General features: G+C 43.4%; 1 long non-coding RNA gene across 3 annotated transcripts in view; it reads right to left on the bottom strand.

The window, feature by feature from the left end:
* The window catches only part of LOC119565872, a 52,766-nt gene that overhangs the window by 6,318 nt on the left and 19,288 nt on the right, over positions 1 to 27,160 (bottom strand). For 2 of the 3 annotated variants that reach the window (XR_006289959.1, XR_005224957.1), the window contains exon 3: positions 525 to 642. The exons of the other annotated variant lie outside the window; for it this stretch is intronic. This is a non-coding gene — a long non-coding RNA (uncharacterized LOC119565872). The remainder of the gene's footprint in view (positions 1 to 524; positions 643 to 27,160) is intronic. 3 annotated transcript variants of the gene reach the window in all.

Here is a 27,160-nt window from a genome sequence, read left to right as displayed (position 1 = left end):
CGACGGGCATAAGTCAGAAAGCCAAGGGTAAGCCGGAGGAGGGGCAGAAGCAGGCATAGCACAGAGAGGGGCTGGAGACCCCTGAGATGAATAAGAAAAGGAGGAGGAAAGAGGACGTCCTTTCACACGCACATAAGCCCAGTTGTTCCATACATACCAATAATTCATCTGTTTAGGAAACCTATCTTTCAATTGTTGGCATAAAAAGGTTTTGATTTACAAAAATTAAGTCCCTACGCCTGGCCATTGCTCTGCAGGATTACTGCCGTTGGTTAGAAGCGACCAGTCCTCCTGACACAGCTGTACCAGCTTCTTTTTCCCTAGCCCCTTGGTACCATCAATCCTTCTCCAATTTTCCAGCACTTCGGACAAGGGTGTCCCCTTTTCCACGACCGAAGAATTACCCATTCTATTTTTTTTTTTTTGGGCTGCGCTTTATGCTGACCAGCCCATGCACCCTTCCCAAGTGCACTGTAACCAGAAACCAGAATTCGGAATTTAGAATGTGGGAATTTAAGACTCACCCTTCGGTGCCTCCTGCTGCCAAAGATCCCAGGTGAATTCACCCGTTGGCGCCAAGTGGACGTTTGGAGGCAAGAGGCCCCGACGGTGGTCGCCTAGAGTCCTGCCGCGGTCGCCAAACTGTTAGGGGAAAAAAACAATTAGCCCTTTCTTTCACCCCTCTAGGCGCTTGATTCGACTCTAGGATCCCACAGAATTCTGGATTCAGAGTCCAATCTACACGGGCATCTTTTATTGGTGTACAGAAATACAGTTCGAGCTGGGTGCCTCTGGAGAGGAACCCCGCCCCTCAGAAATTGCAAGCAATTATATCCTCGACAGTTGGTAACACCGCCCTCGCCCATGTCCAAAGTCCAATCCCCTAATTTGAGTAGGGGTCTCTGCTTTTTCCCATTGGACAGTTCTGTTGCTGAGTGGACAGTCCGTTGCCGGGTGCTGGATTTGCTCCTGGAGACAGTCAGTCCTACTCCTTGCATTCTTTCTTATTTTCAGTGATAACGGGCAGTCTCAACTGGTTTTGAAGCTGCTTCTTCAGCATTCCTCTCAGGTCAGCTTGACCTCGGCCTAAGGCTTCAACTACTTTAATTACTTATGCTAAGTTAGTAACTTATGCTAAGTTATAAGAACAAACTTATTAAACATTCATATAAAATAGCATAAGCACTTTTTTATAACACCCATCTACAAAAAAAAAAAATGGGGAGAACAAATACTTCGCTTCTCCAAGGGGGCGCTGTAAGGCTTGATTGGGGTTTGTGAAGTGCTAAGAGATCCTTTGTTAATAGGCACAATAGAAGTGCATCCTATTAAATTAGCAGCGTACATATTAGGAACATTTTTTAAAAATTCTATATTTGCTCACGAACAGTGTCAAATTAAAAGCCACAAGAATCTTTTTATCTGCAAAAGTGATGCTATATTAGCAACAGCAGCTTCTCCTAGCTGATCTGCTAACATAATTATTAGTAGTAGAACTGAAATAGCACGTAGGGGACCCAGTCATGGATCAAAGCCCCACCGTGTATAGGCACTGTACACATCGATAACAAAAAAGATAAGCTCTTTGGGGTGGGGCCTACAAGATACACATAAGATGAATAAAATATCTCAACCCTGATCTGGAGAGATCACCTTTAAAAATGAGAAAGAAATTCAGCCTGCTATTCAGCCCTTTAATTGAGATGGATAATAAGGATTTCAACTGTGGTGTGTGCTCTGTCTTTATGTCAGGTACTTGCATGGCCGCATTGTGAGGCCCTCTGATCCTACAGCAATCTGCAAAGCATTTACTCTCAGAATCTGCCTGTGAGGCAGGGCAATCCTATTATCCGCATTGTACAGATGGGAACCTGAAACACAGAGAGACTAAGTGACTTCCCCAAGGTCATATAGGTAAATCGGTGGCGGAGCAGTTTTGTGATGCAAATCCTAGCCTATTCAGAATGAAGATCATCAGATCATTTCACCTGGGCCACTGAACACTTATCAGAATGCAACATATTTTAGCTGCTGCTATTGTTTCATTAGCCAACATTTGTATTATGATAGCACCTAAAGGCCAAACCAGATCGTGCCGCTTGCGCTAGGTACAGTTCAAACATACAGGAGAGCTTCTCCTGTCGGCGTAGTTAATCCACCTCCCTCAAAGGCGGTAGCTATGTTGAGGGGAGAAACTCTCCCATCAACACAGTGCTGTCTAAGTGGGTGGTTAGGTCAGTATAACTATGTTGCTTGGAAGGGGTGTGGATTTTTCACACCCCTGAGCATTGGAGTTATAGCGATATTGGTCTGTAATGTAGACCTGGCCTTAGCCAATCAGGGGTGGCGATCACAACTGGCCATGCCCTAGCCTTTCTCAGATTGCCATTGGTTGTGAGTCTTACAGCAAAGGAGAGTTCTGAAGAATGACCTGAAGGAAGACAAGGTGGGGGCTCTTATGGATTTTGAGTCGGAGTTTTCCCCTGGCAGTTACTACCAACCTGGACTGCACTTAAAACACTGAGCAAGAGGCGAAAGCCATCATTTTTCCATTGCCTACACCTTGGGCTATCCCAGTCCTCTATTCTGACACAAGCCAGTTTAATATTTAAAAAAAATAATTGGCTGTGGTTCTCATTTTTAAACATACCGATCAGCTAATACAATTTACTCCTGTTATTACATTAGTGGGGATCTCCTTGGGCTCATTTTGACTGTCTGTATTTCCCATATCACCTTTCTCTGTCTGATAGTTCAAACCCCAGTGCAATTAGTGCCATTAATTCTTATTCGCTAAGTGCCCACAGCATTCCTTGCCTTGGATCCATCACAGAATTCCTACAGATCCTATCTTGCGGTGTGGCCTGCCTGGCTGTCTTGTCTCAGACACTTTGCTACGGTCTCTCCTCAGCACTTACCATACGTTGCAGTCTGATGCTGTAACGTACAGTTTTCACAGCTTGACTTTGAACAAGACCTTGGTTTTTACAGTGTGCCAGGGTCTGTGTTTCAAATGCTCTCCTGCTTTTGCAGCTAATGAAGTCTGACAGGCCCATCCAGATTACGCAGAGATTTTCAGGACACTGTATCGGAGGGACATTTTGACCGCATATACACCTTTAAATACGGTAATATCGAAAAGAATTATAAAAATGTGGTGTTCATTTACAAAGTAAACGAGCGTACACTACAGACAACACAAAATTACATAGAACATGTGGTTTCATCTTGCTTATGTAGAGCAACAGTGTTGTTAAACTAGGATTTTGTTCCTGTTGTCAGAGCACTTTGCTGCGGAGAAAGATAAACTCAATCAAACTTACCCAAACCAGTCTAGAGTTACCTCTCTGAGCCCTGATGTTCCCCCAGCTGTCAGGCAGCTGGGGGCAAGAGTATGACTGAAATTGTACCACCCTTCTCTCTCATCCAGAGTCACACCAGCCACCCCACTTGTGTAGAAAACGGAGAGGACGATTGTCTGGATCCCTTGACCTTTTTGCTTTATGTAAAAATCATTGTACCATGGTCATCTTCTAGTCCATCTAAGAGCATGTGAGTGCTCTTACTGTAGACTCCGGGTAAAGGCACTGTAGGCAACCCTCTGCATGAGAGCCCAGTGTTGAGGCTTGGTTCCTCTCTAGCCGTGGGAGGGCCCAGTCAGTGCAGGAGTCAGCATCATAGAATATCAGGGTTGGAAGAGACCTCAGGAGGTCACCTAGTCCAACCCCCTGCTCAAAGCAGGGCCAACCCCAACTAAATCATCCCAGCCAGGGCTTTGTCAAGCCAGGCCTTAAAAACCTCTAAGGATGGAGATTCCACCACCTCCCTAGGTAACCCGTTCCAGTGCTTCACCACCCTCCTAATGAAATAGGTCCTTTGGTCCAGTGGTTACAAAAAATCAGTACTCACAAGAGGACCATTGAGGTCTTTTCTTCCCATCTTTGGAAATGGTTTCCTGAGATGGTAAACTCAAAATAATTATTTATCTATCACTATTATTTGTATTACAGTAGCACCTAGGAGCCCGTCATTGACCAGGCCCCATTGTGCTAGGTGCGGTATAGACAGAGAACACAGATGGCCCCTACCCCAAACAGCTTCCAACCTATACAGCATTGTAGGTGTGCATGGGGCTTTACCAACAAAGAAAATATTAGCACCTTGCTCTAAGGCCCTTACAAACAAGATTCCCCTAACCCAAAAAAATCTATTTGCTTCTGAAGGTGCAAAATGTTAAAAAGGAAGAGTTCTAGAGGCCTCAATTCAGCAAGCATGCACATAAGTTGAAACGCACGAGTAGACCCATTGAAGTCACGGCAGCTACTCTCTGCTTAAAGTTATATATATGCTTATGGATCCAATCAAAGCCCACTGGAAGAGAAAAGATGAATCATGTTGATATTTTGCTGCAGGATGGATAGCTCTCTACTGCAGATGGAGTGATCTTCAGTTTGGATTTTTCAGGAGTTTATTTTAAATGACGGTGATTTACAAACCTGTTTTGCAATCTAGTGATGGGTGAATATACTTTGAATGTCCTTTGCCCCCAGTCTCCCCCTTCCCACCCAGCTGCCCAAGTACACAAAGCTTTTCAAAAAGTGAAACCTGGAAATACTCTCTCAACATAGCCGAGTCATTCGGAAAAGGCATGGAGGGAGGGAGGTCACAAGCAAGAGTCAGTTGTGGTAAAATGCTCGCTAATGCACCAAGACATTTTGATACCGTCATCAATGCTGGTGCCAGTGAAAGCCAACAAGCATATAGAAAACAGATGTGGTGGTATTAATACCAGTGCCAGAGTTCATTGCACAAATGACTCAATCGGTCATTGAAATAAGAGTCTGGAAATGCTGTTCACATCAAAAGAAATGTACATATTTGTGTTCCCTGCACCCCATTGGTAAGCATGTGGTAAGTGAGCTACTGACATCTCAGTAATTCAAATAAGAGTTTGGCATCTGTCATGACTCTGAATGACGACATAATATAGTTTGAAAGAAAAGAAAAGGACTTAATCCCAGGTCTTCTACACTTTATATTTCCTGACTACCACAACCAAAGACTCCGGCACTTCAGACAACCTTGATTTTCCATGGGAGTTCTCAATGACAGATGAAGGTGGTTAAGTGCTCTTTATGCATGATTGGAATTATTGGGATTGCCCAACCAGAGTTCTGGAAAGGGTTGCACACAGCTGGCCAACGAAACAGCGTAAAGAGCGTGAGCAAAATTGAAAAAAATATATATATTTTTTCTGCAAGTAGCTTTTCAGTTATTCAAAATTATCAAAAAGGTTTTGTTTTGAAAATGTAAGGGGCTTGGGTCCCCTCCCCCTTCTTCCAACTTACCACTGAAGGGGGATGGGGAAATGGGGAAGAGAGGAAAATGAAAAAACAAAAACAACCGGTTTTATACAAAAATCATTTTGAAAAAAATATTGGTAAAAACTCCCATTTTCAAAAAGGGGCCATATTTTAATGACTTTTTCCTTTCAAAAAATGTCAGCCAGCTCTATTCAAGAAGAAACAGCGCAAAATGCTTCATATCAAACAAAGACACACTTGGCCTCCACAAACATTGCCTTGTTACTTGAATCAAACCTTTCAAGGGTTGGGAAATGTTGGATTACACACACACACACACGAGGAATATTTGTGCGTGTGTGTATATGTCTGGTCCCCTGTGGCCCTATTTTCCCATTGTAGGATATTAGTATAGGTACTCTAAAGTGGCATCCAATATATTCCCTATTACGTTTTTTCTGGAATATTTTTACTTAACTTTTCATTGAAACGAACATCTGTCTCTTTCATTTCTCCCCTTTTTTGACCACCTGTGTTTGTGTCCTATGATTTTTTTCAAATTCAAAATGTCAGTGAAATAAGTTGTACAAATTTGAGAAACATCAGTCAGCTCTAAATAGGAATAATTCCAACTGAATTCCATGAGAAGACCATATATAGAGTTGATTCTCCAGTTTACCTGAGATAAACACCACAAGACCAGGTTCTTACCTAGGAAAGGCTGTTCAGGTAAATATTTGTCAGCCATCCAGTCTTATGGGTGTTGGGAGTAGTCCGCTATCATTCATTTGAACAAGTTATTCTCTCTGTTGGTAGTTCAGTTACCGAAACCCAAGCTAAATTCTGCCTTCCCACATAAGCCTGAATCTCTGATGAAGTAGAGGGGCGCTGGGAATGGCTTTCAGAGGGTGGATTTGATCCTGTTATCTCTCCACTTTACTGAGATAATTGTTGATAGTTTATCATAACTAAATAAGGATTTACCCTGACAAAATTACAACCCTAATGATACCACCACACAGAACTCCAAGCCATAACTGCTTGTAGGAAACAACCCTAAATTACTAAATATACCTCAGGAGCCACAAATGACCATGTTCTCATGCAGTAATCTTATAACATACAAACTTCAACCAACTGCAAGTCACCTCCCAACCCTGTAATGAGTAAACATGGAAAATCACTGGATCAGATGTCCCTGCTTACAGAAAAAGATGGACTTGAAAATTAGCTTTGGAATTCGCTTCCCTGCTTGGCCCACCACAGCCTCAATCTGGTGACCGTTAGAGCACCCACCATACTGCATGTTGTTTTGTTAACCTTTCCCTGGCTTGGCAAGGAGGAAGGGTTAGTGGAGGATGAGTGGGGGATGGCTAGGGCATGCTGGGATGAGACATTTTGCTGGAGCTGGTATGTCAGGTGGACTATCTTTCTTGGTATTTGTGACAATATAATCTGTTGTTATGAAGGTAGACATAGACTTCTGAGCTATGGAATTGTACTGGATGATCAGTTTATAACTGTGATCATTATTCATATTTAAACTAGAAGGCTTTAAATGCCTTCTGCTCAAGCAGGGAGAGTGATGGTAATGCCCTTGCTCTTATGCTATGAAGATTATCTTGCAAATGGTATGGGAGACAGAACCACAAAGCTAAGACCCTTCTAAGCACTGTTACTGATGGTCATTCAAACTGTACCATGAGCAGTTCTAACACATGTTGCTCTACCATGTCATTCTCTTATTTTTGCCAGCGAATACTTCTAGCATTGCAGTGAAAATTCACCAGCTGAAACTAGCATCATGAAACTTTCCATTGTGAAGGACACTACCATCCTCAACTAATCATGTTTCTCAGGCAACACTACTCGGCTAAATAAGATCGATTCAGCATTTCAGTGAATCCTGGAAGGAATCAATGGTATAGAAAATACAGAACCTGGGTTTAGAGCTGGCTGTGAAAATAACTGATTTTTTGGTTTGCTGGATGATCCTAGTGGGGGAAAAATTGTTTCAGGATAATTCAGAATGACAATTTATTTTCTTCCAATAACCACAAAAGTACATAGAAAATTCATTTTTGGCCAAACAAAACATTTCTGGTGACCCAAAATGAAGTGTTTCATTTTGTTTGATTCTTAACATTTTCTTTAAATAAAATTGAATTAGAATTCAAAAAAGAAAAGTTGTTCTGAATCAAAAAATATCAAAATATTTCATTTTGAAAACAATGAAATGAAATGTTTCAATTGTTTTCATAATATATTTTTCTGGCAGTGGGAGGTTATGATTGAAACTAATTTAGCAAGTTCAACATGAATTTGCAAAATGTTTCGGTTGATCCAAATCTGCATTTTTCAGTGAAAAAAGTTTTGGATTAAAATTTTTGCCCAGCTCTACTTATGTTTATACATGTCACAGATTGCAAAACACAGAAACTGCAGCATAATTACTAACCCAGTAAGTAGTAAATATTGTGCCATCAGAAGGTAATAATTATCTGGTTATAGCTGTCAGCTCCACTACAGCATTATCATAAGATCTGAAAGCTTCCAGAAACATTTAGCAATATCAAGTATGAGTGCCATTCTTCTGCCAAAATCACGTATAGTGTTTACATGGAATTGTCATGTTACTCCAGTACAGGCTATTGGTATGATGTCCCCTGTGAAACAGTGAAACCCATCATTTATTTATCAATTAAAATGATTAAAGGTACTGTTAATCTCTTGAGTTGTTTTTAAAACAAACTCTTAATCCACAGCTGGGAAGAATAGTGGGAGTATCATGTACAGGCTTGAGGACTAGACTGAGAATCCGGAGATCTGGTTCAATTTCCAGCTGTGTCACAGTCTTTCTGTGCAACTTTGAACAAAATTACCTGTTCCTCCTTTCCCCTCCCCCATCTATCAAATAAGGAGAACATCAAACACTGATGTGGGTGAATTGGGAAGCTCATGTTAAAAAGCTTTAAAAACCTTGGCTGAAAGTACTACGGAGGTGCAAAGCATTAGTGTTAGATCTGGCTTAAATTTTTTTCCCCCCCAACATTTCCAACCTTTTGTTTTGTTTTGTTTCCCCACTTTTTTAAAAAACAAGGAGAAATCCTATTTTGGTTTGTTTTTCAGAAAAAAAACAAAAATAAGTTTTTGGAAAAAAATTGGGACACTTTGACCAAATGTACTTATTTAGTACGTTTCTCAGATGTCTCAGAGAATGCTTTTATAAGTCATTAAATGCTCACGGCAAGCAAAAGAAAAACCGACATTAAGCAAAAGTTACAGCCCTGCTCTGCATTAGCTTATGCAGTCAGGGCATGAAGTGGAGACTCACGACCTCCTGTCTGATGCGTGCGTACACGGCAAGTGCATTAACACAGCTGCATGCTCAGAGCAGGCAATTGTTGCACTTGACCAGGGCATGCTTTAAATGGCTCTTCCTGGGTGCATTCCCTTGACCCCCAGTCACACATGCAGCCAGGCAGGCAAATACAGCTGCACGTTTGTGTGCGCATTTTGGCTCTGCCACGAACATCAAAAAAGTGCAGGGTCAAGCTCTTTCCCACATGGCCTTCCCATGAATGCTACAAAAATATTGTATCTGGATCTTTTTAAAATTGTGCTTATGGGACCTCAAATCAACAAAGTACATTAGCACAGGCCTAACGGTAAGCAGCTAATTAATTCATTGACTTTGCATGCTTGAAGTTAGTCCCATTGTGCTGGATCAGGTCCTTAGTCCTCCAGTTTAAAACATGTTTCAGAGTAACAGCCGTGTTAGTCTGTATTCGTAAAAAGAAAAGGAGTACTTGTGGCACCTTAGAGACTAACCAGTTTATTTGAGCATGAGCTTTCGTGAGCTACAGCTCACTTCATCGGATGCATAGCATATCGTGGAAACTGCAGAAGACATTATATACACACAGAGACCATGAAACAAAACTTCCTCCCACCTCACTCCCCCGCTGGCAACAGCTTATCTAAAGTGATCCTCAAGTAGAGCCATTTCCAGCACAAATCCAGGTTCTCTCACCCTTTCCCCCCCCCACACACACACATACAAATTCACTCTCCTGCTGGCAACAGCCCATCCCCCTTTGAAACCCCTCTTTATAATGCACATGATAATCAAGGTGGGTCACCTCCAGCACTAATCCAGGTTTTCTCACCCCCCCCCACACACCCCCCCCCCTTTTTTTTCCAAAAACCACACACACAAACTCATTCTCCTGCTGGCAACAGCTCATCTTACAATGTGCACAGCAATAATCCAAGTTTAACCAGAACGTCTTGGGGGGGGGGTTGCAGGAAAAAAAACAAGGGGAGACAGGCTACCTTGCATAATGACTTAGCCACTCCCAGTCTCTATTCAAGCCCAAATTAATAGTATCCAATTTGCAAATGAATTCCAATTCAGCAGTTTCTCGCTGGAGTCTGGATTTGAAGTTTTTTTGCTTTAAGATAGCGACCCTCATGTCTGTGATTGCGTGACCAGAGAGATTGAAGTGTTCTCCGACTGGTTTGTGAATGTTATAATTCTTGACATCTGATTTGTGTCCATTTATTCTTTTACGTAGAGACTGTCCAGTTTGACCAATGTACATGGCAGAGGGGCATTGCTGGCACATGATGGCATATATCACATTGGTGGATGTGCAGGTGAACGAGCCTCTGATAGTGTGGCTGATGTTGTTAGCCCCTGTGATGGTGTCCCCTGAATAGATATGTGGGCACAGTTGGCAACGGGCTTTGTTGCAAGGATAGGTTCCTGGGCTAGTGGTTCTGTTGTGTGGTATGTGGTTGTTGGTGAGTATTCGCTTCAGGTTGGGGGGCTGTCTGTAGGCAAGGACTGGCCTTTCTCCCAAGATTTGTGAGAGTGTTGGGTCATCCTTCAGGATAGGTTGTAGATCCTTAATAATGCGTTGGAGGGGTTTTAGTTGGGGGCTGAAGGTGACGGCTAGTGGCGTTCTGTTATTTTCTTTGTTAGGCCTGTCCTGTAGTAGGTGACTTCTGGGAACTCTTCTGGCTCTATCAATCTGTTTCTTCACTTCCGCAGGTGGGTATTGTAGTTGTAAGAATGCTTGATAGAGATCTTGTAGGTGTTTGTCTCTGAGTGAGGGGTTGGAGCAAATGCGGTTGTATCGCAGAGCTTGGCTGTAGACGATGGATCGTGTGGTGTGGTCAGGGTGAAAGCTGGAGGCATGTAGGTAGGAATAGCGGTCAGTAGGTTTCCGGTATAGGGTGGTGTTGATGTGACCTACATACCACACAGACTATGCTGACAGCTTGTGCCACACGCTCTCAAAGAAACTGCGGAATCACCTGATCAACATCCTCTACAGCAAACAGGGGAAGATTAAGAATGAGCTCTCAAAAATGGATACTCTCATAAAAAAACAACCTTCCACACAAACTTCCTCGTGGCTGGATTTTACTAAAACTAGACAAGCCATTTACAACGCACACTTTACTTCTCTACAAAAGAAAAAGGACACTAAACTTTCTAAACTACTACAGGCTACAAGGGGCCACAGCAATGGTTCCCTCAACCCACCCAGCAATATTGTTAATCTATCCAACTATACTCTCAGCCCAGCAGAAGCTGCTGTCCTATCTCGGGGTCTCTCCTTCTGCCCCTCCACCCCCTCAAACATGATACAGTTCTGTGGTGACCTAGAATCCTATTTTCGACGTCTCCGACTCAAGGAATATTTCCAAAATACCTCTGAACAACATAATGATCCACAGAGGCCTGCCTACCAACATTACAAAAAGAAGGATTCTAGGTGGACTCCTCCTGAAGGTCGAAACAGCAGACTGGACTTCTACATAGAGTGCTTCCGCCGACGTGCACGGGCTGAAATTGTGGAAAAGCAGCATCACTTGCCCCATAACCTCAGCCGTGCAGAACACAATGCCATCCACAGCCTCAGAAACAACTCTGACATCATAATCAAAAAGGCTGACAAAGGAGGTGCTGTTGTCATCATGAATAGGTCGGAATATGAACAAGAGGCTGCTCGGCAGCTCTCCAACACCACTTTCTACAAGCCATTACCCTATGATCCCACTGAGAGTTACCAAAAGCATCTACAGCATTTGCTCAAGAAACTTCCTGAAAAAGCACAAGATCAAATCCGCACAGACACACCCCTGGAACCCCGACCTGGGATATTCTGTCTACTACCCAAGATCCATAAACCTGGAAATCCTGGGCGCCCCATCGTCTCAGGCATTGGCACCCTGACAGCAGGATTGTCCGGCTATGTAGACTCACTCCTCAGGCCCTACGCTACCAGCACTCCCAGCTACCTTCGAGACACCACTGACTTCCTGAGGAAACTACAATCCATTGGTGATCTTCCTGATAACACCATCCTGGCCACTATGGATGTAGAAGCCCTCTACACCAACATTCCACACAAAGATGGACTACAAGCCATCAAGAACACTATCCCCGATAATGTCACGGCTAACCTGGTGGCTGAACTTTGTGACTTTGTCCTTACCCATAACTATTTTACATTTGGGGACAATGTATACCTTCAGATCAGCGGCACTGCTATGGGTACCCGCATGGCCCCACAGTATGCCAACATTTTTATGGCTGATTTAGAACAACGCTTCCTCAGCTCTCGTCCCCTAACGCCCCTACTTTAAGAAGCCCTTGAGGAATTCCACCATGATTTCAACAATTTCCATCCCACCATCAACCTCAGCCTGGTCCAGTCCACACAAGAGATCCACTTCCTGGACACTACAGTGCTAATAAACGATGGTCACATCAACACCACCCTATACCGGAAACCTACTGACCGCTATTCCTACCTACATGCCTCCAGCTTTCACCCTGACCACACCACACGATCCATCGTCTACAGCCAAGCTCTGCGATACAACTGCATTTGCTCCAACCCCTCAGACAGAGACAAACACCTACAAGATCTCTATCAAGCATTCTTACAACTACAATACCCACCTGCGGAAGTGAAGAAACAGATTGATAGAGCCAGAAGAGTTCCCAGAAGTCACCTACTACAGGACAGGCCTAACAAAGAAAATAACAGAACGCCACTAGCCGTCACCTTCAGCCCCCAACTAAAACCCCTCCAACGCATTATTAAGGATCTACAACCTATCCTGAAGGATGACCCAACACTCTCACAAATCTTGGGAGAAAGGCCAGTCCTTGCCTACAGACAGCCCCCCAACCTGAAGCGAATACTCACCAACAACCACATACCACACAACAGAACCACTAGCCCAGGAACCTATCCTTGCAACAAAGCCCGTTGCCAACTGTGCCCACATATCTATTCAGGGGACACCATCACAGGGGCTAACAACATCAGCCACACTATCAGAGGCTCGTTCACCTGCACATCCACCAATGTGATATATGCCATCATGTGCCAGCAATGCCCCTCTGCCATGTACATTGGTCAAACTGGACAGTCTCTACGTAAAAGAATAAATGGACACAAATCAGATGTCAAGAATTATAACATTCACAAACCAGTCGGAGAACACTTCAATCTCTCTGGTCACGCAATCACAGACATGAGGGTCGCTATCTTAAAGCAAAAAAACTTCAAATCCAGACTCCAGCGAGAAACTGCTGAATTGGAATTCATTTGCAAATTGGATACTATTAATTTGGGCTTGAATAGAGACTGGGAGTGGCTAAGTCATTATGCAAGGTAGCCTGTCTCCCCTTGTTTTTTTTCCTGCAAACCCCCCCCCCCAAGACGTTCTGGTTAAACTTGGATTATTGCTGTGCACATTGTAAGATGAGCTGTTGCCAGCAGGAGAATGAGTTTGTGTGTGTGGTTTTTGGAAAAAAAAGGGGGGGGGGGTGTGGGGGGGGGTGAGAAAACCTGGATTAGTGCTGGAGGTGACCCACCTTGATTATCATGCGCATTATAAAGAGGGGTTTCAAAGGGGGATGGGCTGTTGCCAGCAGGAGAGTGAATTTGTATGTGTGTGTGTGGGGGGGGGGGAAAGGGTGAGAAAACCTGGATTTGTGCTGGAAATGGCTCTACTTGAGGATCACTTTAGATAAGCTGTTGCCAGCGGGGGAGTGAGGTGGGAGGAAGTTTTGTTTCATGGTCTCTGTGTGTATATAATGTCTTCTGCAGTTTCCACGATATGCTATGCATCCGATGAAGTGAGCTGTAGCTCACGAAAGCTCATGCTCAAATAAACTGGTTAGTCTCTAAGGTGCCACAAGTACTCCTTTTCTTTTTAGTTTAAAACATGGCATTGAGCAATAACACAGGTTAGCCATCCACAGCTGCTGTTCTATTTAAACAGTATCTAAAATACGAAGGGTGAATTCTATTAAAACTTGAAAATACCCACCGCAAACACCAAGAAAAAAAAAAATCTTTGCAATTTCTTTTCAAGATTGTTGACAAATTTCAATCCTCTAGTGTAAAGTTCCATTCTCACAATACCCCACAAGACAAAGCATGTGATACTTCTGGCTTTGTTTGAACCTTTGGCCTTTTGGGGGGGCAGCTGAAATTCTTATTTCATCTTGCAAATGCAACAGCCATAATTAGCAGCAGAGCCTTGTTATTTTGTTATGCATAACCACAAGCTGTTAATTAGGCAACCATAGCAGAACAATAATCGAAAGTGTAGGAGGGGGAAGGAAACTAGAAGATTAATATTCATGTTTTGTTGTTATCCTTGTGTCTTTCCAGTTAAGGAAAAAAATGAAATGAAGGGCACGACAGCTAGGTTTCCATCAGTTACAGATGTATTAATTAGCTCTGCTTGGCATCAATAAATAGAAGCATGTGTTTATTGGCTCATGGATGCCACCGTAACAACATGCCCGCCTGGTGCTAATATGGAGCTTGGTCACTTCACATACATTAGTCAGAAGGCCATCTTTTTTCCCCAAAGAATTCAGAAGACATGGATTCAATTCCCAGCTCTGCCAATGACTTTCTGTGTGGCCCTGAACAAGTCATTAGCCTCTGTGCCTCACTTCTTTACCTTAATAATTCCGAAGTGCTCCTATCCTGTGGTGATGAGGGCCTTATAAATGACATGGGATTGAAACCAGCCAAAAGAAGAGCCTTGCTAACAGCATACATGCTCCCAATCCCAAGCAGCCCAAGATTGCCCGTTCCTTTCCCTAGCCCCCATCTCCAAGACCGCTCCCACATCTGAGAGGGAGGGAAGTGTGACACCCTGGCACCCCAGTATTCACCACTGTCACGTCATTAGGATATGTTTTGTACAAAGAGGTATCATTTTAAAAGTCTTAATCTACTAGAGATTAATATCTTGTTGGATTGTGTGTGCTGTCACCGTATGTGAAGTTATGGAGTTTGGCTATGTATGTGTTACTGAAACATGAAGTGAGGTTGAAAATACCCACACACCCACAAGCAGTCTTTCAGGTACAACAGCAAAAAGGCCAAACAAACAATGTTCATGGCTTATTGAGGAAATGCACACAAGCACAAGGATTACCCCAGGAACTGTATACAATAGAACACTCTCCGAGATAGCACTACACAATGGGAACTGTTTGACCCAGGTCAGAGCAAAAAAGAGCTTTCCAGCAAGTGGGAAGAAGATATAAAATGGGGGGGAAATGACATCAAGATGGGACCTCACTCTCTCTGCAACAACACACCTGGAAACACCTGAGGAATAAAGACTGAACGGGGGGGTAAGTGATGGTCCCATGCTAAAGGGATTTCTAGCCTGTGTATGTAAACCTGGGAAACCCAAGTGCAAAGCCAAGGTAGCTTGTGCCTTAAGAATCTGCCAGCCTGTTTATCACTCAGGGTGAGAACTATGTTAAACAAAACTGCAAACTGAGTTTATTTACTAGGTGGTCTGCTTTGATCACTTATAATCCGTTCAAATCTATCCTTTTGTAGTTAATAAACTTATTTTATGTTTTAATCCAAACCAGTGTGTGTTTGACAAGGTGTCTGGGGAAAGTCTCAGCTTGGTTACCACAAGTGTGCATGGTCCTCTTCATATTGAGGGAGAGGCAGACTGGGTGTTAAACCCATATACTGGCCAGATTTGACCAGGGCAGGACGGTACTGCTCTGGGGTCCTAGGCTGGGGGCTGGTGGTTAGAGAGCCTGCATGTGACTGCAGCTGGGTGTGTCCCTACCTGTGTGAATGCTGGTGGAAGTGCAAGCTTGGAGGGCTTTGCAACTTGTCACAGCAACAGTGTGAGAGGGAGCCCAGGCTGGTGGGTCAGAGGGCTCAGTGGTACCCCAGTTCTAGGTGCCACCCTGAGCAGAACCAGTCACAGGAAGGATGCATGAGTTTTTCCCCAGTTAAAAATAATAAAAATTGTGAACACAATTTTTAACAAATAAATGTAAAGAAAGAAGGGGTGACCTTGATCCACAAATGCCCACATCCTTTAAGCACACAGAGGAAACCAACTATTATTATTCATTACTGTAGCACGTAAAGGCCTCAATAAAAATCAGGGCCCTGTAGGTGATAAGCACTGTACAAACATTTAGTAAGAAACAGTTCCTGCTCTGAGAAACTGAATCAAGACAGACAAAGGGATGGGGGAAACCAGCATTAACATCCCCACTTCACAGGGCAGGACCAGAAGTACAGAGAAATTAAGTGACAGGTCCACAGTGAGACGGGGAGACTGTGGAAGCCAGGAATTCAACGGAGATCTCCTACCTCCTATCCTGTGCTTAATCACAAGGTCATCCATCTAACCATGGTAATAGATGTTCACTTCTCAGTTATCTGGTGAAAACTGAGCTCTAGAGAAAAATTCCTGCCCGTATACTGTGGGGGTAAAATTCCTCCAGGATTCCAAATCAGAACTACCCCTGGTGGTAAGCGCTCCCAACAGCAGTCAGCGTTTGCATAAGCTGCGCTGTAGGGAGTGTTTCGGCAAAGCGCACCAGGGCTTCGATAACAAACATTACATTTGTCAGCAGTTTGATATACTCTCATTTAGTTTGCAACTAAAAGAATGAAAAGAACAAAACCAGCTGGTCTCTAGTGACGTGAAAGCAGGGATCACAAAGCAGTGCACTGAGTGAACTTTTAACTCAGACCCATTAACAGATGGCAGATACCATTCTGAAAACAAGAAATGGAATAAAATGAATTTCATCTAACATTACACTGAACCCACAATAGATTTGTGCAGATTTGCACTAGTGTGACATAGCTGATGTGACAGAATATGTGAAAAGTGCCGACATAGAATAGAATCATAGAATATTAGGGTTGGAAGAGACCTCAGGAGGTCATCTAGTCCAATCCCCTGCTCAAAGCAGGGCCAACACCAACTAAATCATCCCAGCCAGGGCTTTGTCAAGCCAGGCCTTAAAAACCTCTAAGGATGGAGATTCCACCACCTCCCTAGGTAACCTGTTCCAGTGCTTCACCCCCCTCCTAGTGAAGTTGCAGTTTTCCTGCCCCATCCTCTTACACACACACACACACACAGGTTGGCACAGGAGACAGGAAGGACGGACTACAGAAATGGGGTTAGTAATACTTGCTACATCAAGGGGATGTTTTGAATTTTAATTTCTATTTGAAAAGTGCTTCGCAGTCCTCCGACGAAAGCATGAAATCTGTTAATAAAGAGCCTGGCAAAGGTTTTGCTTTGGAAGCGTGCCATCTGAAGCATTTTAGCTGATTAGCTAGTTCTGGTTATCCACAAGAAGCAATGTTTTTGTGCCACAGCATCCACTACCAGTGCGAATATATCCCCACCCTACTTCATTTAAGCCTTCAGCTGATATTTTCCAGTTGTTTCTTCATCTGTATATTTATGTGACCACCATATAGTCTATGTCTACACTGCAATCCTAACCCCTCTTCCAGCTATACACAAATCACTCTAATCCAGGGCTCGAATCCTGGGTCCGAGGACCCCACGGGGTGGAGGGCCCTAGCCGGAGTCAAGCTGGAAGCCAGGGTTAAAGCTCTTGTGGTTTGCAGCATAGATGCACCCCTCCTGGACTCATGCGTGCTCTGGGAGTCTGCTAAAAGTATCCCTTAATCTCACAGGCCAACTTTCTTTGCCCTCTGGACAGTCAAATTTTCCCTCACTGCACCACAAACAAAGGGCTAGAGTGCTCACGTTTTGGGAGGGCACTAGCAAATCTGGGATATGGGTGGTTGGACTTGGGCCTGCATAAAGCAGTGTAGACCCTGGACCCCAGGTAGGGGCCCAGGGTTCAACAATTCTTAACCTGGACTTACAAATGAGTATGGAAGCTCAAGCCCTAGGTTAACAAATCTAGGGGCTGCTAACTTGAGTGTAGACATACCCACAGGGTCTGATTCTGCTCTTACACTGGTTAGGTTCCTTTTAACTGCAGCTAAGGGGTCTCCTGGCAGAGGAGCTGGTGCATATGTGCTGGGAGTGTGGAAGGACAGGTTGAGGCTGAGAGCAGTGCCAAAGAATTCATTGCTCTATGTGTGTGTGTGCGCGCACGCACACACTGCAGAAGATACTTCAGCCAAGAAGATGCCTCCTTTCCCCATGGACATATGCCCAAGCACCTGGCTGGGCTAAGCAAACATATGGAGTCCAAGGTATTCTGGAACTCAGCAATAATCTCAATGACATTTTTCGATGGGTTTTTATTAATAGCCCACAATATCCCCAATTGCTCTAACAGGATGCTACGGGTTTGACTTCACTATACAAAAGAGAGCCTTTTTGTGCCTTCATATCAGGAGTCACCAGATGGTGCTGCTATGCATAGTTTGACAAGTAGAGCTGGCCCAACTAGAATAGCTTCCCAGGACCTAGCATTGGCTTGTCAGCTGAAAGAGGGGCTTGCCCATGTGCTCCTTGTGACTGCCTCCCTTCCAGGAGAGGTGTGTGCACCAATAAAGCAGGTTACCCGAGAGCATACCCAGACTCACTGATCTTGGCACAGGGAAGCTGACCAGCAAGACCCCAGAATTCTGTTTCCAGGCTACACAGGGTGATGGGACACTGGTGTCAGAAGTGACAACACTATATTTCTCTGGCACTGAGCTTGGTTCATTTGCCCATGTTGTGCCTTTGATTAAAAGTTTCCCCTGTCCTAGTGCATTAAGCGTCCAGCTTCTCTTCAATCACTCAACATTTTTTTCTGCGCCGCCCCCCGCCCCCCCCAGCAGAAGTGACCTAGGAAAACATTTGCAACAAGAACCCCCATGCAGTTTTAAGAGTGACTTTCACTTAATCAGCCAACAGGATACATGCATGAGGTGTACTGTCTATTTATGCTGAAGCTCTTTGGGACAAGGACCACTTCTTTTCTGCATTGTATAGTGCCAGCCACATGCATGGTACTCTATAAATGTAACACAAGTAGATCAGGATAAAACTCCATCCTTAATCCACCTCATTGGGCTTAAAAATTGCAGCGGTCTCCCACCATTCTGCCAGCTGTATGTCATACTTAAGATGACACAAACAGGATGAGAGAAAGAGAAGGGTTTCAGACAGAAGACATGATTCTTAGTTTTTTGTGGGATCAGATGGTTCTGGGGGGTGTTTCTGGTAATTTAACTAGAGTATATACACAGGCAAAGCAGATTTGTTAATATTGCTTGCATTACAATGCCACCTAGAGGCTTCTACCAAGACTCAAGCTCCATTGTACTGGGTACAGTCCCAAACAGCTTACAATCTAAACAAAGGGTGGTGGTGGGCAAGCAGAGGCACAGAGAAATGAAGTGATTGGGATTTGGCTCAGGGTCATACAGCAGGTCAATGGCAAAGCTGGGAATAAAATCCCTATTTCCTGACTCCAGTGCCCTATCCTCTAGCCCACACTGCCTCCCAAGTGTCAGTATGGTTGGCAGTCGCCGCAAGATAATAGGAGCCTACAGTTGCATTTCCTTTCCTGTACTGCAGTGGATATGATGGCTCGCTGTAATGCAACCCATTGCAAAAATCTCAGAGCCATTGGTAAACATCAACACAAATCATGAAAATGGCCCCAGTAGTGCAGACATTGGCCTTGCTACAGAAAGAATAGAGAGATTGCAGGAGATCCTTTCCACTCCCCTCTCTCCCTCTGCAATTTAAAGTCACATCACATCTCTGTCTCCAAACAATTTAGACATGGACAGCTCCTGGGCTTTCTGCACCTTCCTGCAAATGAAAGTGAACTGAACATTTGTGAAAGGCAGATTGAGTTCTGCTGTTGGAGAACACTTCAGACACATACAGTCAATAACACCAGCTCCATAGTGATTTGGGCATCTAGCCAGACCGTGCTGTTGCTTAACTTTATTTTCTATAATGAATATGCTGTTGGCAGGGTACCAAATGCCTTATCTTCTAAGGAAAGAATTTCTCGGGAAGCTAGTCCACAGGCCCAGCGAGGTCTGTGATAACTTCTTCTGGCAAACAGGGCAAGCTGAGATGCAAGATACGTAAAGGGGCAAAGCTAGAGTGTCCTTCACATTTTGGGAGTGCACACACACCGTGGTACTGCTGGGTAGCAAATTAGCCACGGGATATTTTCTGCTATCTGTCTAAATTAGGGTGTAATAAACTGTAACACTGACTCTCCCCTACATTTATCGGCACGCGTTAATGGTATTTCAATCAATCATTCTCCTTCCAGTATAACTGAAAGGCTACGGGCCTGTCCAGTTCCCACTGATGTCAATTTCCATTGTCTTCAGTAGAAGCTGGATCCAGTCTATTATATTGTTGCTTCTTCTCAGAAGCAGAACTATTTCATAGGTGCAAATTCTACAATACATAGTCCGCCCCCACTCCCGCGCAGGCAAAATTCTCACTGGCTTAAGTGTATGTGCATGTACCTACAAAGCAAAATTTCTGCACAGAAATCAATTAATTGCATCGGTATCTCCACATACAGTCCCCAAATACTGGTTTGCCTTTGGAAATGTAAGTGGAGATCACTCTCACGCTTGAGATGTAGCTATGAGTCCACTAGGACCAAGACTAACACAGGTAATTCATATCGGATGAGTCACTGAGTGACTTCTGTAGAGTTACAACTAGAGATAGGCCCGGGGGGGAAAAAAAAAAACAAACAAAAAAACCACACACACCTCTGGATCTCAAGATTCCCATCTCTTAGTGAGAGAATGGATTCAAAGTGAAGATCCAGACTCAAAGGTATGCCCATTTCTACTGGTGAATTTGGGCTTCTATTAATCTGGGTCACTTTTGCCCCAGTCTTCTAGAGATGCAGGACTCATTACCACAAAAATATTTCAGCGAATGTGACCTCCTTGTCTCTCCTGGCATTATGCATAGTAGGAAGAAAAAGAAACTGAATTTCCAGTGTTATACAACTGTACACTGACAGTTCTATATGAAAAAATAGCCCCTTGTCTTTGGTAAAGCCGTAAAAAGTCATATTCATGGATTTATGGAAACCCAAAAAGTGTTTTGTGTAGTTGATCCCAGGTGCAAACGCATATCTGCACATTCTTTTACCGGTTATATATATATATATATATATATATATATATCTAATGTTTCCCCTGGTCTAGGGAAACTAGAGTAATATTGAGTAGAAGCAGAAACGTGTTATTGTCACCGTATAAACTTTAGCAAGGCCGTAGCCATGTCTAGTTCTGTTGTCTACAGTGTGAAAAGGTTCTTGATAAATTGGATAAGGTTCATATTATGCAACAAGAATAATAGGAGATATGGAAAACCTGACTTACAAGGTGAGACTAAAGAAGCTCAATCTATTTAGTTTATCCAAGAGAAGGTCAAAGAGGTGATTTGATCTTGGTCAATACATACGTTTGTAGAGAGAATCTTTCTAATAGTAGAGGGCTTTTTGCTAAATTAAAGGCATAACAAGATCCAATAACTGGAAGCTGAGGCTAGACAAATATGATTTGTAATAAGGTGCAAATGAGGATAAATTAACCATTGGAAATTACAAAAGGATACAGTGGATTCTCCATCATTTGAAGTCTTTAGATGAAGACTGGATGCCTGAGAGATAAGGGCGTGATGCTGGAATTATGTTGTGCATTTCTGTGGCCTATATAATGCAGGAGGTCAGACTAAATGATCATAATAGTCCCTTCTGGACTTAAAAATCTATGAATCTCCAAAACCAAAGGCAGTTCTTGCTGATGAAACCCTACTGTTAAAACAAACAATACAAAATTGTGCCCTAGAGCAGTATGAAGAAGTTGATCAGTGGCAAAGTTTTGTCATGCTCATCAGAAGAAATAGCGACATATCCCTCCAGACTAAGGAGATGATGTTCAAAAGCAAAAATGGGAGTTAAACATCCAACTGCCTTTTGTGCTGGTGAAAAGTCTTTGTGAAGGCCTTATCCAGTGCCCGTTTGTCCATTAAAACCCAATGGAAAGATTCCCATTGATTTAATACACATTGCAAATGTAGAGCCAGAATCAAAGTCTTGTAAACAATCCTGAAACACCTGGACTTTCACTCACTATATGAAAATTAGTGGTTTCCCATAGCTGTTGCTGGTAACACTCACCCCTCAGGCTAGAAGGTCACAGTTTCAAGAGTTCAAAATTTAAGGCTCATTGATCCTCTCCCATAAGAGCTTGAGGCACAGAATTGATGATGATGTTCTCATACACTGCATTTCTAAATGTGCCTGCCTCAATATAAGACACTAAAATGAGCTCCATGATTTAGTCCCGTGGCTGTATGTGAGGATTATTGCCAAGCACATGAATTATTGTTGCATTTACCCTCACAGTCCGTGCCTCAGCACTATCTGCATCCTCATTTTGTCACGTGTCTGATGTGTCCAAGGCACTATGGAAAATTTAAACTATTTTATTTCACATGGGGAACATCCCTCTTGGATAACAGTGCTTGGATGAATGATAACTTGCTTGCTTTCATTTGCACAAAGTGAGATTTTATTCAGCAGACTGGCTTTGCGAGCCTCAGCTTCTGAACTGAAGTTGAAACCAATTACAAAAGTATTAAACGAACAACTTTTGGGTATTACTTAACGCTCTACTTAAGTCTCTTCTTAAATGCTTATACAAGCAAACTAAAGACATAAACTGCTAATGTAATTAGTAATAAAAATAATTGCAAAGAACAATTACCTCATTAATATGCAATGAAGTACAAATTACACAAAAGCAAGCGTGCTCACTGGTTCAAAGCTGGTGCACATGTTAATAGACTCATAGACTTTAATGTCAGAAGGGACCATCATGGTACATCACAGGCCACAGAACCTCACTCACCCACGCCTGTAATAGACCCTTAACCTCTAGCTGAGTTGCTGAAGTCCTCAAATCAGGATTTAAAGACTTGAAGTTACAGATAATCCACATTTACTCTAGTTTATACCAGCAAGTGACCCACGCCCCACACTGCAGAGGATGGTGAAAAAAAAAAAAAAACCCCACACAAACACAAGGTCTCTGCCAATTTGACCTGGGGGAAAATTCCTTCCTAACCCCAAATATAGCAACCAGCCAGACACTTGGGAAATAATTTTCTGTAGTAACTCAGAGCCCTCTCCATCTCTGTCCACTTGCTAGCAGCAGTCTAAGATTGTCTACAATGGCACTTGACCCATCTCATCAGACCACCCCCTCCATAAACTTAATAAGCTCAGTCTTAAAGAAGTTAGGTTTTTTGCACCCACTACTCCCCTTGGAAGGCTGTTCCAGAACTTCACTCCTCTGATGGTTAGGAACTTTTGCCTAATTTCAAGCATAAAATTAGTAATGGCCAGTTTATATCTGTTAGTTCTTGTATCAACATTGGCCCTTAAATAACTCCTCTCCCTCCCTGGTGTTCATCCCTCTGATGTATTTATAAAGATTAATCATATTTCCCCTCAGCCTTCATTTGGTTAGGCTAGACAAGCCAAGCTCCTTGAGACGCCTCTCAGAAATAAGTTCTTCATTCCTAGTAGTCCTTCTCTGTACCTAGTTCATCTTTCTTAAAAGGTGGGAGACTAGAATTGCACACAATATTCCAGAGGAGGTCTCACCAGTACCTTGTATAATGGCAACACTTCCGTTTCTCTATTTGAAACACCTCGCCTGATGCACCCTAAGATGGCATTAGCCTTTTTCATGACCATGTCACATGGGTGTATTGGTTGCTCAGAGGATGAAGATGAGACCCCAAAGTCCCTTTCTCCTCTGTCACTTCCAACTGACATATCCGCAGCTTATAGCAAGTATTCTTGTTGTTAGTCCTCACATGCACTATTACAGAGATAGGCGACCTTTGACACGCGGCCTGCCAGGGTAAGTTTGTTTACTTGCCGCTTCCGCAGGTTCGGCCGATCGCGGCTCCCACTGGCCACGGTTTGCCGTTCCAGGCCAATGGGGGCTGCGGGAAGCGACACAGGCTGAGGGTTGTTCTGGCCACTGCTTCCTGCAGCCCCCGTTGGCCTGGAGCAGCAAACCATGGCCAGTGGGAGCCGCGATCGGCCGAACCTGCGGAAAGCGACAAGTAAACAAACCAGCCCGGCCCGCCAGGGGGCTTACCCTGCGGGCTGCGTGCCAAAGGCTGCCAATCCCTGCACTATTAAATTTCATCCCATTTCTATTACCCCAGTTTTCGAGGTCATCCAGACGTTCTTATATGATATTCCGGTCCTCCTCCATATTGGCAATACCACCCAACTTTGTATTATCTGCAAATTTTATTGGTACACTATCACTTTTTATGCCAAAGTCATTAATGAAAATGCTAAATAAGATAGGGATCGGTCTTGGGAGCAGAGGAACTCCACTAGTAACCTCCCTCCAGCCGGACAGCTCACCTTTCAATATGGCCTTTTGGAGGCTCCCTTTTAACCAGTTCCTTATCCACCTTTAATTCTCATTTAATCCCCATCTTCTCTAATTAGCTAATAATTCCCCATATGGAACTGTATCAAATGCTTTTCAGAAATCCAGGTAAATTAGATACCTTTTTTTTTTTTTTTTTTTTTGGACAAAAAGCCACAAACTATTGTCTTCTCAAATCGTTCATGTTGGTCTCACACAATCTACTTTTTGTAAAACCATGCTGTATTTTATCCAAATAGCTGATTACCTCTATGTCCATAACTACTCTCTCTTTCAAAATTTGTTCTAAGACATTGCATATAATTGAGGTCACACTAGCATGCCTGTAGGGTTCCCCCCCCCCTTTCTTAAAAGTAGATACTTTATTAGCAATTCTCCTGTCAGAGTATGACCCCCAAGTTAATGGATTTATTAAAACTCCTTCCTATTGGGCTTGCCCTTTCATGGGCCAGTTTGTTTATATTGTGAACGGAGATTATCCAGGCTCCTCAGTTTGGTCCCATTACGCTGTTTGAGTATTGACTTCCACCTCAGATGAGGTAATTTCTACTTCCATATCCTCATTTCCATTAGGCATCCTGCCACTACCCTAAACTCCTCATTACCCTTCATTAAAAAAAAAAACGAGGCAGAGTATTTATTTAGGTGTTTGGCCATTCCTATATCATCTTTCATCTCCACTCCATCTTCTCTGCTTAATGGTCCCATTTCATCTTTGCTTGCTTTCTTTTTATTTAGATGGCTATTTCTGTTTTTCCTGAACAGCACATACCCTTTAATACCTGTACTCTAGTCGTGACTACTGTTCCACCATGTTTCTGTTACAAGGTTTCACTTCCTGCACCAGTAGTTCTAGTTCCTGCACTTTGTTACTTTGGCTCCTCACACTGGTGCACAGACATCTTAGTTGTTTCTGCTTGGCTTCACCCAGATTCCTTGCTAGATTAGGTACAGTCACTCTACTGCCAATATCACCTACCTGTTAGCATCATTGGAAGCCAAGAGGAAAGACAACGCCACTACCATTCTCTATGTTCTGTCATTCCTTTCTCAACGGCGCTATCCTTTTTTACTTGATTTTCCTCCTGGCTCAGTATCAGGAGGCATAGAAATTACATAAGCATCTTCCAACAATGTGCCCTGAATTCCTAGCTTGAAGTTCTTATAGTCAGTTGTGCCAACCTCCATCCCAGAAGTTTACTTCCCTCCCTGCTCAGGTGGAATCCATCCCATGAGAACAGACCTCTGTCCTACAGTGCCTCCTAGTGGTCAAACACTCCAAAGTCCTCCTTATAGCACCACTGCCTGAGCCATCTGTTGATCATCAAAATTTTGTCTTGACTTCGTTCTCGTCCTCCAGGCACAGGTAGAATCCCACTGAAGGTCAAGTGACCCTCTTTCTTTTAGAGTCTTTCCCAGCCTTGCACAGTCTCCCTGGATGTACTCCAGTAACAATCTAGCTGTATCATTTGTTCCTACATTTAGGGCAATCAGTGGATTCTTTCCTGCTCCACATCCTGTAGCTGAACTCCTGGCAGACAGCACACCCTTCTGTTCTCCGGATCAGCTCTGGTGACAGGCCTGTCTGTTCTTCTTAGTAGGGAGTCCCCAATCATAGATACCTGCCTCTTGGTTGGTGCGATTCTCCAGCCTTCCTCCTTCTGTTCTTTCTCACTGCAAGTCCTTGTCTTCAGTTCTTCCTTGCAATCTTCTGCAAGTCATCCTCTATCCTCCTAGTGCTCTGAACTCTGGCTATTTCCACTGACTCTTCCCCCTCTTCCTGTAGGGCTAGCCACTCTTCTCTTCTTCCTTGCCCTCCCACTGCCTGTAACTGCCTGCTGGGCCCCTTCTTCATTTTCCAAATCAGCAAACCTGTTCCTGAGCTCTATTTCTCCTTCACTAGCTGGTTTTTAACTCTGCCTGGTTCTCATAGTCACATACTTCCACTGGCCTGTTTCCTCACCCATCAGTCTACCCTCACAGTTCTCCAGTCCAGCTTGCATCTGCAAGTCTTGAGTTTTCCCTTCAGCCTCCTCTCACCTTCCCTCTATTATCTGCTCAAATCCCCTTCAAAACTGAACCATAGTTTCTACCTGCATCTCCAAACCTCAGATCTTCTGGTCCATCAGGTGGCACTTCATACAAATGAAGCACTTTTTAGTACCTACTCCAGGATAATGTACATGCCTCAGCTTCCACATCCAGTCACCTTCATTGTCTCTTTCATTCCTTGGGTCACTGCTGCTTCTGTAGCATTCATAGCCTTCCCTGGAAAGAAAGCACCTGGACTCTCATCACTAATCATAGGGCCTACCTCATAAATATATTTGGTTTTCACAAGCATCAAACCTAATTTTCAGGGCTTTGTTGATATTGAAGTGTTCTGAGATTTTTCTATAAAAATCTAGCTCTGTATAACACTAATAACTTTTCCTTATTATCAGAGTCTTTCCCGTAGCCGTACATCTGACTACCTCTTTTACTCCATTGAAGTATTCAACAGATTCCCTGCCCCTGCCCCCTCCAGAAATGATTCCTGTCGGTCATCCTTGAAAGCAGTGCTTTTTGGTGATGGCAGCATCCAGTAACTAAGCAACAAAAGATAATCCCTGAAAAAGAATTCAAGGTGGATCGAAGTATAAACTCTATTGCATACATTCTGTTGCAATCCAATTTGCTGCATCATCATTTTTCTCACTTTGAAGTAATTTACACCAGAGACTTATAGTTTGCAACCTTAAAATTTTTATATATATATTATATAGTTATTTATATAAATTACACTAAAAATCAATGTTAAATAAAAAGACTAATTGGAGCACGAACTAAGACCAAGGTTTCCTCTCACGCCACCAACCGGCCCTAAAGCTAGCCCAGACAGACCCCTGAAGGAATACTCAGTATAAAGGGATCCTTTGTTTAGATCAAGGCGCCTAATCCCTGCTCACTGCAATTGGGGAAAAATGGGTGTGGTCAGAGCTTCTCTATGCCTTGGTAATCCTTGGCTACACCTTTCCCCTCCAAGATCATGGTGCATCCTGGGAGCCCAGCCTATGGAAGAAAATG

This window comes from Chelonia mydas, chromosome 3 (assembly GCF_015237465.2).
Source record: "Chelonia mydas isolate rCheMyd1 chromosome 3, rCheMyd1.pri.v2, whole genome shotgun sequence".
Classification (NCBI taxonomy): domain Eukaryota; kingdom Metazoa; phylum Chordata; order Testudines; family Cheloniidae; genus Chelonia; species Chelonia mydas.
Note: the sequence above shows the minus strand (reverse complement) of the source record. Positions and strands in the feature narration are given on the sequence as shown.